At 34.8% G+C, this 11,579-nt stretch overlaps 1 non-coding gene across 1 annotated transcript; it reads left to right on the plus strand.

Moving 5' to 3' along the window:
• The first annotated feature begins 604 nt into the window (after positions 1-604).
• On the plus strand, positions 605-711 carry LOC137965267 (small nucleolar RNA R71). Its single transcript, XR_011116042.1, has one exon. It is a non-coding gene; the product is annotated as a small nucleolar RNA R71 (small nucleolar RNA).
• The last annotated feature ends 10,868 nt before the right edge of the window (positions 712-11,579 follow it).

An 11,579-nucleotide genomic window follows, 5' to 3' on the forward strand; every position in this document is an offset into this window, starting at 1 on the left:
AGTGTATCCTCAAGTGAAGGTTTTTGGGGAATCAATGGTTGTTGAGTGAAGTGTGGGCGTGGAGCTTGGGGTTGAGTAAACCCTGGAGGACCCCCAACCTGTGGGCCCTTGGACTATGAGAAATTTGGGTGCCTAGCCCAATCCGGATTATATGTTTCTGAAAAAGGATCGTTCCGGTTCGGTCTATGAAAATTCTGGACTGCATTCAAGTCCTCAATGAGATCTGGGTAGGATGAACTAGATGGACACATTTGTGTGGGATGAGATGAACTAGAGCATATGGCACAGACAGTAGATGGGTTAGGAGAAGGTGAACTCTTGGACACCATAAGGGCATCAATTTTTCTAGTCAACCCTTCAATCTTGGCCATGAGCTTGGGTGTTTCACTAACCTCGTAAAGACCCCCTCTTTAGGCTTCGTGGGATCTCCTATCAACATTAAATGATGAACCCCACTGCTGAGATTGATCACTCAACGTTTCAAAGAAGTCCCACGCCTCACTAACACTCTTACCCATCAAACTCCCACCACTTGTTGCATCTACCATGGATCTAACCTGAGGTGTAAGACCTTGATAAAAGTATTGCACTAAATGCCATTTCTCACCCATGATGCGGACACCTACGGATCAAATCCTTCCATTTCTCCCAAGCCTCATAAAAGTGTTCACCCTCCTGCTGCATAAAGTTGGAGATTTCTCTCCTGAGGGCTGTAGTTCTCTGAATGGGAAAGTACTTGGACAAAAATTTCATGACTAATGTGTCCCATGAAGTAATGCTGCCCAACTCTAAGGAATTAATCTAAGACTTGGTCTTATCCTTAAGTGAAAATGGAAAAAGTCTTAACCGGATAGAGTCATCTGAGAAATTCTGGAATTTAAAAGTTGCACAAATATCTAAGAATTCCTTGATGTGGTAATATGGGTCTTCCTTCTCCAACCCATAGAATGTAGGGAGGAGTTGGATCACACCCGGTTTCAACTCATAACTGGCGGCAGTCGTGGGTGGCAATATAATGCAAGAAGGTGATGCGAAGTGGGATGGGATAGAATAATCCCTCAGGGCTCTACGGTCACCTGATGCAGGTAACTATAATGGTTCGCCCTGATTGGCCATGGTAGCTCCTAACTTGACTTTGGGTGTTTTCCTACAAATATGTTCTACCTCTTCAACAAAGGGAGCTAATGGTCCACCTAGGGAGCGGCGCCCGTGCATAAAAACACAAAAAGAAACAAAATGAACTATCAAATTAAGCTAACAAACTCACTACTAAAAATATGAACTAACTAGAAGAAATAAAAATAATTCCATAAAAAATACCAAACTAAAATTATGAAATAAATAAATAAATAAATTAAAATAAATTAAAATTAAAAATAAATTAAAATAAATAAATAAAAAATAAATAAAAAATAAAATAAAATAAAATAAATCTAACCTAAGACTATGGAGAACAAAGAAATACGCTTAATATGTGCCTCCCTGGCAACGGCGCCAAAAACTTGATGTATAATTTAATTACATCGGCTTTAATACCTCGCAAGCGTACGAATCGTTCATGTAATTTAGTGGGAAGCGAGGGTCATATCCACAGGGAGGACAAAATTTTGTGTATTCTTAAATCAACTAGTCCAACCAAATATGATGAATTAATATGAACTAAACACTAATTATATCCTAAATTATCAAGCAATCATCTAGTTAAATACTTGCATAATAGGAAACGTCAACTCTGGATTTTATGGTGATTCGTGCCTCTCTCGAGCGCCACGTCACCACAAATCCGATTTCTCAATCCTTGCGTCTATCCCCTCTCAGGCGCATAGAGTGAAAGATAGAAATAGGATTAAAATACCAAAATCCAACCACAATTATAATCCTACCCTAATTAGCTAAATCAATCAAATATCCAGAAAAAATATTCAATAAACATTAATTATCAAATCAGATTCAATTAACATTCAAAACCTAAGTTCTAACTATATAAAAACTAAATTCAATAATGACGAATTACTCCCCTTCTTCCTCCTCTCGCTCGGGCAGCAACTCGCTCTCACGGGTGCTGCAATTTCCCCAAATCAATGGCTTCGGGTTGGCAAGAGTGAGTGGCCGGAGGTAGAGACGATACTGACGACGACGGTTAGAAGCCGACGGATGGAGGTAACATCCGGTGAAGAGAGAAACAGAGCTGACGTTCTCTAACCGGCTCTCTCGAGTCTCGGTTGGAGTCGGTATGGCTCCGGGACTGGTTGGAATATGTGATAGACGCCGGAGGATGGTCAGAAAGCGGGATTGGCATCGGAGAAGCCCTCTCAGATCACTTCTCGGCCTGGCGAGCGACGACTGTTGAACTCACCTCGACGGAGACTCTCTCGAGCTCTCCTCGGGTTTGTTCTCGGTTGCTGGACGCTGGTGGACGATGGTGGACGATGGTGGCACGGCAAAAGGTATTGGCCCGACGAACGACGATGGGGAACTCCTCTCGGGTCCTCCCCTATTTTCGGTCAAAAACCTCTGTTTTGGTCTCCGTTTCTGTTTTCTCTTCACGCTGCCTTCGACCCCCTTCGTTCGACGCTTCCCTTTGCTTTAAAAATGTTTTTTCTTATTTTAAAACGATTTGCCCTAGAAATTACCTCCTTTTCACTAAGGGCATTTTGGTAAATATCTTCTTCTCCATCCAAATTCTCCTAAAATTCCATAATTGAATCTATAAAAAGTATTTTAGGAAGAAATAAAACTAAAAAATAATGAAATATAATTTAGGAGAGACAAATATGCAATATCGATAGTGATTAATGCCAAATTAAATAAATGCTCATTTCATTTGAAAACCGATAAGTAACCACTATAACACAATTATAAAGGTTATTATATTATAATTAACCTAGTTCTCATGTCAGAATATGGCATCTATCATATAGCCCGTTACGCATGATAAATCACTTTACAATCAACTATGATCGTTGGGTCAGCTTTTTGCAGATGGGCAAAATAATGGCTTGTTTGACTCGAGAAAATATCCCACCGCACGTTCACTTGAGAATTTAATGAGCGTTTCTTATTCTCTTCAAAAGCTTTGGATCCATAGGTGATTTGCATCTTTAACATGTTTAAAACATGTATATCCATTTTTAAAGCATGTGTGGAGGAAATCTTTTTCTTATAAAATTCCAAGCTGTTAGGTTTGAATTAGTGGAATTTCCCAAACTTGGACAACAAAACTTTTGTGTTCATTTGTGGTGTGTGAATAAATTTTCTTTACTTACATTTTTTATTGTTTTAAAATTTTTAACACCAAAATTTTCATTTTGTTGTGGTCTATTTGCCTTTTTGGTTTATGGGATGAAGGGAGAGCGAAAATTCAAAGTTTTGTTTTAAGAAAAAGAGTACATCTAGAATGGAAATGCATAATGCACAAATGTAGAGAGAGATAATTCCAAAGAGTTTAGGTAATTTTTAGGGATTGTATGCTCTTCTTAGTTTTTATAGATCAGGTTTTGCAATCGACGGGAAAAAGGGGGAGGCAGCGATTTTTAACTGAGTCTCTACTCCCAATCCATAAGTCAATTTCTTAGGGTAATATAGCCCGGTATGCAAGATAAATCACTTTACGATCATCAATGATCGTTGGGTCAGCTTTTTGTAGATGGGCAAAATAATGGCTTGTTTGACACGAGTAAATATCCCACCGCACGTTCACTTGAGAATTTAATGAGCGTTTGTTATTCTCTTCCAAATCTTTGGATCCGTAGGTGATTTGCATCTTTAACATGTTTAAAACATGCATATCTATTTTTAAAGCATGTGTGGAGGAAATCTCTTTCTTATAAAATTCCAAGCTGTTAGGGTTGAACTAGTGGAATTTCCCAAACTTGGACAAGAAAACTTTTGTATTCATTTGTGGTGTGTGAATAAATTTTTTTTACTCACATTTTTTTTTGTTTTAAATTTTTTAACACCGAAATTTTCATTTTGTTGTGGTCTATTTGCCTTTTTGGTTTACGGGATGAAGCGAGAGCGAAAACTGAAAGTATTGTTTTAATAAAAAAGAGTACATCTAGAATGGAAATGCACAATGCACAAATATAGAGAGAAATAATTTCAAAAAGTTTCTGTAATTTTTAGGGATTGTAAGCTCTTCTTAGTTTTTATATATCAGGTTTTACAATCGACGGGAAAAAGTGACAAGCAGGGATTTTTAACTGTGTCTTTACTCCCAAACCATAAGTCATTTATTAGGGTAATATAGCCCGGTACACATGATAAATCACTTTACAATTATCTATGATCGTTGGGTCACCTTTTTCTAGATGGGCAAAATAATGGCTTGTTTGACTCGAGTAAATATCCCACCTCACGTTCACTTGAGAATTTAATGAGCGTTTGTTATTCTCTTCAAAACCTTTGGATCCATAGGTGATTTGCATCTTTAACATGTTTAAAACATGCCTATCCATTTTTAAAACATGTGTGGAGGAAATCTCTTTCTTACAAAATTCCAATCTGTTAGGTTTGAACGAGTGGAATTTCCCAAACATGGACAACAAAACTTTTGTGTTCATTTGTGGTGTGAGAATAAATTTTCTTTACTTACATTTTTTATTCTTTTAAATTTTTTCACACCAAAATATTCATTTTGTTGTGATCTATTTGCCTTTTTGGTTTATGGGATGAAGGGAGAGAAAACTCAAAGTTTTGATTTATGAAAAAAGTGTACATCTAAAATGAAAATGCACAGTGCACAAATGTGGACCGAGATAATTCCAAAGTGTATTTGTAATTTTTAAGGATTCTAAGGTCTATTTAGTTTTTATATATCAGGTTTTGCAATCGTCTGGAAAAATTGGGAAGCTGGGATTTTTGACTGTGTGTTGACTCCCCATCCATAACTCATTTCTTAGGGTAATAGAGCACGTTACGCATGATAAATCACTTTAAAATCATCTATGATCGATGGCAAAATAATGGCTTGTTTGACTCGAATAAATATCCACCGCATGTTCACTTGAGAATTTAATGAGCATTTGCTATTCTCTTAAAAAGCTTTGGATCCATAGCTGATTTGCATCTTTAACATGTTTCAAACATGCTAGTCCATTTTTTAAGCATGTGTGGAGGAAATCTCTTTCTTATAAAATTCCAAGCTGTTAGGGTTGAACTAGTGGAATTTCCCAAAATTTGACAACAAAACTTTTGTATTCATTTGTGGTGTGAAAATTAAATTTTCTTTACTTACATTGGTTATTGTTTTAAATTTTTTTCCGTACATGAACTCTAAAATTTTCATTTTGTTGTGATCTAATTGCCTTTTTGGTTTACGGGATGAAGGGAGAGTGAAAACACAAAGTTTTGATTTATGAAAAAATAGTACATCTAAAATGAAAATGCACAGTGCACAAATGTAGAGCGAGATAATTCCAGAGAGTTTCTGTAATTTTTAGGGATTCTAAGGTCTTTTTAGTTTTTACAAATCAGGTTCTGCAATCGTCTGGAAAAAAGGGGAAGAAGGGATTTTTAATTGAGTGTTTACTCCCAATCCATAAGTCATTTCTTAGGGTAATATAACCCGTTACGCATGATAAATCACTTTACAATCATTTATGATCGTTGGGTTAGCTTTTTGTAGATGGGCAAAATAATGGCTTGTTTGACTCGGGTAAATATCCCACCGCACGTTCACTAGAGAATTTAATGAGCGTTTGTTATTCTCTTCAAAAGCATTGGATCCATAAGTGATTTGCATCTTTAACGTATTTCAAACATGCAAATCCATTTTTTAAGCATATATGGAGGAAATCTCTTTCTTGTAAAATTCCAAGCTCTTAGGGTTGAACTAGTGGAATTTTCCAAACTTCAACAACAAAACTGTTGTATTCATTTGTGGTGTGCGAATAAATTTTCTTTCCCAACATTTGTTATTGATTTAAATTTTTTTCCGTACATGAACTCTACAATTTTCATTTTGTTGTGATCTATTTGCCTTTTTGGTTTACGGGATGAAGGGAGAGCGAAAACTCAAAGTTTTGATTTATGAAAAAAGTGTACAACTAAAATGAAAATGCACAGTGCACAAATATTGAGCGAGATAATTCCAAAGAGTTTCTGTAATTTTTAGGGATTTTAAGGTCTTTTTAGTGTTTATATCAGGTTTTGCAATCGTCGGGAAAAAGGGGGAAGCAGGGATTTTTAACTGAGTATTGACTCCCAATCCATAAGTCATTTTTAGGGTAATATAGCCCGTTACACATGATAAATCACTTTACAATCATATATGATCGTTGGGTCAGCTTTTTACAGATGGGAAAAATAATGGCTTGTTTTACTCGGGTAATTATCCACCGCACGTTCACTTGAGAATTTAATGAGCATTTGCTATTCTCTTCAAAAGCTTTGGATCCATAGGTGATTTGCATCTTTAACATGTTTCAAACATGCAAATCCATTTTTTATGTATGTGTCGAGGAAATCTCTTTCTTATAAAATTGCAAGCTGTTAGGGTTGAACTAGTGGAATTTCCCAAACTTGGAAACCAAAACTTTTGTATTCATTTGTGGTGTGTGAATAACTTTTCTTTACTTACATTTGTTATTGACTTTAATTTTTTTCCGTACATGAACTCTAAAATTTTCATTTTGTTGTCATCTCTTTGCCTTTTTGGTTTACGGGATGAAGGGAGAGCGAAAACTCAATGTTTTGATTTATGAAAAAAGTGTACATCTGAAATGAAAATGCATAGTGAACAAAAGTACAGCGAGATAATTCCAAAGAGTTTCTGTAATTTTAAGGGATTCTAAGGTCTTTTTAGTTTTTATATATCAGGTTTTGCAATCGTCGGGAAAAAGGGGGAAGCAGTGATTTTTAACTGAGTGTTGACTCCCAATCCTTAAGTCATTTCTTAGGGTAATATAGCCCGTTACGCATGATAAATCACTTTACAATCGTCTATGATCGTTGGGTCAACTTTTTGTAGATGGGCAAAATAATGGCTTGTTTGACTCGAGTAATTATCCCACCGCACGTTCACTTGAGAATTTAATGAGCGTTTGTTATTCTCTTCAGAAGCTTTGGGTCCATAGGTGATTTGCATCTTTAACATGTTTAAAACATGCATATCCATTTTTAAAGCAAGTGAGGAGGAAATTTCTTTCTTATAAAATTCCAAGCTGTTAGGTTTGAACTAGTGCAATTTCCCAAACGTGGACAACAAAATTTCTGTGTTCATTTGTGGTGTGTGAATAAATTTTATTTACATACATTTTTTATTGTTTTAAATTTTTTAACACCAAAATTTTCATTTTGTTGTGATCTATTTGCCTTTTTGGTTTACGGGATGAAGGGCGTGCGAAAACTCAAAAGTTTGATTTATGAAAAAAGTGAACATCTAAAATGAAAATGCACAGTTCACAAATGTAGAGAGAGATAATTCCAAAGAGTTTCTATAATTTTTAAGGATTCTAAGGTCTATTTAGTTTTTATATATCCGGTTTTGCAATCGTCGGGAAAAAGGGGTAAGCCTGGATTTTTAACTGAGTGTTGACTCCCTATCCATAAGTCATTTCTTAGGTTAATATAGCCCGTTACGCTTGATAAATCACTTTACAATCATCTATGATCATTGGGTCAGCTTTTTGTAGATGGGCAAAATAATGGCTTGTTTGACTCGGGTAAATATGCCATCGCACGTTCACTTGAGAATTTAATGAGTGTTTGTTATTCTCTTAAAAAGCTTTGGATCCATAGGTGATTTGCATCTTTAACATGTTTCAAACATGCAAATCCATTTTTTAAGTATGTGTGGAGGAAATCTCTTTCTTATAAAATTCCAAGCTGTTAGTGTTGAACTAGTAGAATTTCCAAACTTGGACAACAAAACTTTTGTATTCATTTGTGGTGTGTGAATAAATTTTATTTGCTTACATTTGTTATTGTTTTAAATTTTTTTTGTACATGAACTCTAAAATTTTCATTTTGTTGTCATCTATTTGCCTTTTTGGTTTACGAGATGAAGGTAGAGCGAAAACTCAAAGTTTTGATTTATGAAAAAAGTGAACATCTAAAATGAAAATGCACAGTTCATGAATGTAGAGCGAGATAATTCCAAAGAGTTTCTGTAATTTTAAGGGATACTAAGGTCTTTTTAATTTTTATATATCAGGTTTTGCAAACGTCGGGAAAAAGGGGAAGCAGAGCTTTTTAACTGAGTGTTGACTCCCAATCCATAAGTCATTCCTTAAGGTAATATAGCCCGTTACGCATGATAAATCACTTTACAATCATCTATGATCATTGGGTAAGCTTTTTGTAGATGGGCAAAATAATGGCTTGTTTGACTCGAGTAAATATCCCAGCGCACGTTCACTTGAGAATTTAATGAGCGTTTGTTATTCTCTTCAAAAGCTTTGGATCCATAGGTGATTTGCATCTTTAACATGTTTAAAACATGCATATCCATTTTTAAAGCATGTGTGGAGGAAATCTCTTTCTTATAAAACTCCAAGCGGTTACGTTTGTATTAGTGGAATTTCCCAAACATGGACAACAAAACTTTTGTGTTGATTTGTGGTGTGTGAATAAATTTTCTTTACTTACATTTTTTATTTTTTTAAATTTTTTAACACCAAAATTTTGATTTTGTTGTGGTCAATTTGACTTTTTGGTCTACGGGATGAAGGGATTTCGAAAACTCAAAGTTTTGTTTTAAGAAAAAAGTGTACATCTAGAATGGAAATGCACAATGCACAAATGTAGAGAGAGATAATTCCAAAGAGTTTCTATAATTTTTAGGGATTGTAAGCTCTTCTTAGTTTTTATATTTCAGGTTTTGCAAGCGATGAGAAACAGGGGGAGGCAGGGATTTTTAACTGAGTCTTGACACCCAGTCCATAAATCATTTCTTAGGGTAATATAGCCCGGTATGCATGATAAATCACTTTACAATCATCAATGATCGTTTGGTCAGCTTTTTGTAGATGGGCAAAATAATGGCTTGTTTGACTCAAGTAAATATCCCATCACATGTTCACTTGAGAATTTAATGAGCGTTTGTTATTCTCTTCAAAAGCTTTGGATCCATAGGTGATTTGCATCTTTAACATGTTTAAAACATGCATATCCATTTTTAAAGCAAGTGTGGAGGAAATCTCTTTCTTATAAAATTCCAAGTTGTTAGGGTTGAACTAGTGGAATTTCGTAAACTTGGACAAAAAAACTTTTGTATTCATTTGTGGTGTGTAAATAAATTTTATTTCCTTACATTTGTTATTGTTTTAAATTTTTTTCCGTACATGAACTCTAAAATTTTTATTTTGTTGTGATCTATTTGCCTTTTTGGTTTTGGGATGAAGGGAGAGCGACAACACAAAGTTTTGATTTATGAAAAAAGTGTACATCTAAAATGAAAATGCACAGTGCACAAATTTAGAGCGAGATAATTCCAAAGAGTTTTGTAATTTTTTGGGATGCTAAGGTCTTTTTAGTTTTTATATATTAGGTTTTGCAATCGTCAGGAAAAAGGGGGAGGCAGGGATTTTTAACTGAGTGTTGACACCCAATTCATAAGTCATTTCTTAGGGTAATATAGCCCGTTACGCATGATAAATCACTTTACAATCATCTATGATCGTTGGGTTAGGTTTTTGTAGATGGGCAAAATAATGGCTTGTTTGACTCGGGTAAATATCCCACCGCATGTTCACTTGAGAATTTAATGTGCGTTTGTTATTCTCTTCAAAAGCATTGGATCCATAAGTGATTTGCATCTTTAACATGTTCCAAACATGCAAATCCATTTTTTAAGCATGTGTGGAGGAAATCTCTTTCTTATAAAATTCCAAACTGTTATGGTTGAACTAGTAGAATTTTCCAAACTTGAACAACAAAACTTTTGTATTCATTTGTGGTTTGTGAATAAATTTTTTTTACTTATATTTGTTGTTGTTTTAAATTTTTTTCCACATGAACTCTAAAATTTTCATTTTGTTGTGATCTATTTGCCTTTTTGGTTTACGGGATGAAAGGAGAGCGAAAACACAAAGTTTTGATTTATGAAAAAGTGTAGATCTAAAATGAAAATGCACAGTGCGCAAATTAGAGCAAGATAATTCCAAAGAGTTTCTGTAATTTTTAGGGATTTTAAGGTCTTTTTAGTTTCTATATATCAGGTTTTGCAATCGTCGGGAAAAAGGGGAAGCAGGGATTTTTAACTAAGTGTTGACTCCCTATCCATAAGTCATGTCTTAGGGTAATATAGCCCGTTATGCATGATAAATCACTTTACAATCATATATGATCGTTGGGTCAGCTTTTTGTAGATGGGCAAAATAATGGCTTATTTGACTCGGGTAAATATCCACCGCACGTTCACTTGAGAATTTAATGTGCATTATCTATTCTCTTCAAAAGCTTTGGATCCATCGGTGATTTGCATCTTTAACATGTTTCAAACATGCAAATCCATTTTTCAAGCATGTGTGGAGGAAATCTCTTTCTTATAAAATTCCAAGCTATTAGGTTTGAACTAGTGGAATTTCCAAAACGTGGACAACAAAACTTTTGTATTCATTTGTGGTGTGTGAATAAATTTTCTTTACTTACATTTGTTATTGTTTTAAATTTTTTTCCGCACATGAACTCTAAAATTTTCATTTTGTTGTGATCTTTTTGCCTTTTTGGTTTACGGGATGAAGGGAGAGCGAAAACTCAAAGTTTTGATTTATGAAAAAAGTGTACATCTAAAATGAAAATGCACAGTGTAAAAAAGTAGAGCGAGATAATTCCAAAGAGTTTCTGTAATTTTTAGGGACTCTAAGGTCTTTTTAGTTTTTATATATCAGGTTTTGCAATCGTCAGGAAAAAGGGGGAAGTAGTCATTTTTAACTGAGTGTTGACTACCTATCCATAGGTCATTCCTTAGGGTTATATAGCCCGTTACGCATGATAAATCACTTTAAAATCATCTATGATCGTTGGGTCAGCTTTTTGTAGATGGGAAAAATAATGGCTTGTTTGACTCGAGTAAATATCTCACCGCCCGTTCACTTGAAAATTTAATGAGCGTTTGTTTTTCTCTTCAAAAGCTTTGGATCCATAGGTGATTTGCATCTTTAACATGTTTAAAACATGCATATCCATTTTTAAAGCATGTGTGGAGGAAATCTCTTTCTTATAAAATTCCAAGCTGTTAGGTTTGAACTAGTGGAATTTCCCAAACTTGGAGAACAAAACTTTTTTTTTCATTTGTGGTGTGTGAATAAATTTTGTTTACTTACATTTTTTATTGTTATAAATTTTTTATCACCAAAATTTTCATTTTGTTGTGGTATAATTGCTTTTTTAGTTTACGGGATGAAGGGAGAGCGAAAACTCAAAGTTTTGTTTTAAGAAAAATGAGTACATCTAGAATGGAAATGCACAATGCACAAATGTAGAGAGAGATAATTCCAAAGAGTTTCTGTAATTTTTAGGGATTGTAAGCCCTTCTTAGTTTTAATATATCAAGTTTTGCAATCGAGGGGAAAAAGGGGGAGGCAGGGATTTTCAACTGAGGCTTGACTCCCAATCCATAAATCATTTCTTAGGGT

Source organism: Aristolochia californica, unplaced genomic scaffold, assembly GCF_029961685.1.
Source record: "Aristolochia californica isolate CCGP_79_NKW_82.1479 unplaced genomic scaffold, dmAriCali1.0.hap1 SCAF_1, whole genome shotgun sequence".
Classification (NCBI taxonomy): Eukaryota; Viridiplantae; Streptophyta; class Magnoliopsida; order Piperales; family Aristolochiaceae; genus Aristolochia; species Aristolochia californica.